The sequence below is a fragment of the Melampsora larici-populina genome (genome assembly GCF_000204055.1).
Source record: "Melampsora larici-populina 98AG31 unplaced genomic scaffold MELLAscaffold_9, whole genome shotgun sequence".
In the NCBI taxonomy this organism is placed as follows: Eukaryota; Fungi; Basidiomycota; class Pucciniomycetes; order Pucciniales; family Melampsoraceae; genus Melampsora; species Melampsora laricis-populina.
The window spans coordinates 1,647,012-1,649,647 of NW_006768773.1; positions in this window are offsets into that span (position 1 = coordinate 1,647,012).

Sequence of the window (2,636 nt, forward strand, 5' to 3'; positions counted from 1 at the left end):
CCCAGGGAGAGAATTCCTCAGATCTAAAAATTATTGTGAATGCGGATCAAGATTTCAATTCTCCTTTCTTGATTACTGTTGAAATCGACACAATTATGGCCACCTTCCTGGACTCAAAGGATAGTAAAGGTGTTCCTCTGCATGGGCGATATGGTGGAGTGATGTATCGTGGGTCATTTTATTTTGCTTTTCAACCGTGACATCATATTGATCAGCTGTACATATTCCAACAGAATGTGATGGAGAAGGCTACCGCGAGATACCTCTCCCAAATCCGTGGCGTATTAAAGCAAATGGGAAAGTGATTCGACATGTACCTATAACACTTTATTCAGACGATACTTCTGGAAATGTGTCAAAAAAATGGAACAAACACATGAGTTACTATTTTACTCTATCTGGTTTACCTCCAGGAATGACGAATCAAGAATATAATATTCACTTTCTTTCGACTTCCAACAAAGCAAGCGCTCTTGAGCTCGGTGAGAACGTGGTTACTGAATTAAAGTAATTTCTACACTTTATCATCCAACATCCGCATTTACTGACATCTGTAACTTTTGCTTAGCGTGCTTGGAAAGGACGGATTCATAACTTACGACGAATTGCTGAAAGAAGATGTTCTTGTAATGGTTGTTCCTTTATGTCATCTGGGAGACTCTCCTATGCATGCCGAAATCACCAACACCACGAATCCCTCGGTTACTTTGAATCCCTGTCGAATATGTACACTCAGTGTTGAAACACTGAGTGCGAAACAAGATGCTAAATATACGAGAGCTTTTGTAGGTGTTCATCAAGAAGACGTATGTAATTTTATTCATAATCTTTAGCGGAAAAAAAAAGTAATAGTAACATTGATCCAATCTCAACGTGTTGATACAGGGAGGTCCTAAGCCCCGTGAATGGGCAACTACGAAGTCACAAACTTACGAGTTGTGGGAATTGCTTCAAAATCCGAAGAAGCATGCTGAATTTCTTAGAAAATCAAAAGAATACGGTGTTAAGGACACAACAAATCATCAATTCGTTGGACAGTTTCACAACCTTCATAAAGATCATGATTATTCAAAAGAGGAGGTGCATAAAATGTTTACAGATCTCAACAAACAATTTGGCGATCGACTGTTCAATCCTTTTTTAAAGTTAGACGGTAAGGATTCTGAGCATGTACATTGGTAACGAGATAACTAACGTACAACTTTTAGGTTTTGATGGTCATCTAGATACACCGGTAGAATCTCTGCACGTCGCCTTACTTGGAGTGGTCAAATATCTATTCAAAGATGCAATGGATAATCTTCCGGATTCCGCACTACCTTCTGTTTTGGCGCGATGGAAATCTTTTGATACGTCTGGCTTAAATGTTCCACCGATCCAACCGAGAACACTGACAACTTATTATCAGAGTTTGGTTGGTAAAGACTTTCATACAATCTTACAATCAATACCTTTTGTCCTCTTTCCACATTTCTCTTATGAAAGACGAAGGATGTGGACTGCATTAGTCCACCTAGGTTCTTACATTTTTCAAGCTGAAATCACTCACGTACACACCTACTTAAAAAATTTAAAGAAACTGGTAAATATATTCCTTGGCCACCTTATCCGATGGACCGCACAGTGGACAAACAAACCCAAGTTTCATATGCTTGTTCATCTGGTCGAATCAATCGAACGGTTTGGTCCACTCTCTTTAGTCGCAACACAGAAATTTGAAAGTTTCAATGGTATACTACGAATCGCCTCAATTCACACTAATCGACACAATCCGGGCCTTCACATTGCTAGAATTTTCCTTTACGCCCGCATGCTTCGCCATATATGTTCTGGAGGCTCATTTTGGGATCACAAATACCACTGTCGAGCACGTGCAGGGAATAAATTGATTGCGTTGTTCTCAAAGTCCAAATGGATCCAGAAGTTCTTTTCTTATAACGTTGATTGGAATTTAAAAGGAAATTTCTCAATGAAGGGTATGTTAGTGTATAATTATTTGTGAATGAAAGGATTAAATGACTGATGAGTATCATATTTGTAGGTCAATGTGAAAAAACTGCATCTGGGTCAATTCCAAGCGAGCTGAAGAAGGGATTTCCTGCTCATATTTGGACACCAAAGAAAGAAGCAGTTCTGGCATCCAAACAGCGAGTTCATCTGCAGAACTTTGTTCTAATCGACCTCAAGTCAAGTGACTCGCCACAAGTGGGTCGTGTTGAGGGTTTCTGGGAGGGTACACGCTCCAAAAGTATTGAGCACTTAGTACACATCAAAGTCTGTACAGTCCACGATACCATTGATGAATTTTATGGATTTTGCGGCCTAAGTATCTCTCAAGAAGATCTATGGATATCGATTAGGGTAAATTATCTTTGATTGAAACTTGTCCTTTAGTTTGCATGCTGAAAAAAGATCTTTTACAGGACGGTCAAATGTGTCCTGAATGTCCAACACAATTGCAATCAGGCGAAGTGCCAACCCCAGAAGAGTCCACGAATACACGATGGACAACTTCCAGTGAAATCTCCATATCAGATGCGACATGAAGCCTTCAATGGCTACATAATCAACTCGGGTGCTCTATATTCGGCGGAATCGCATAGAAGTATAGCGAAGATTGATTATAAACCATGGAC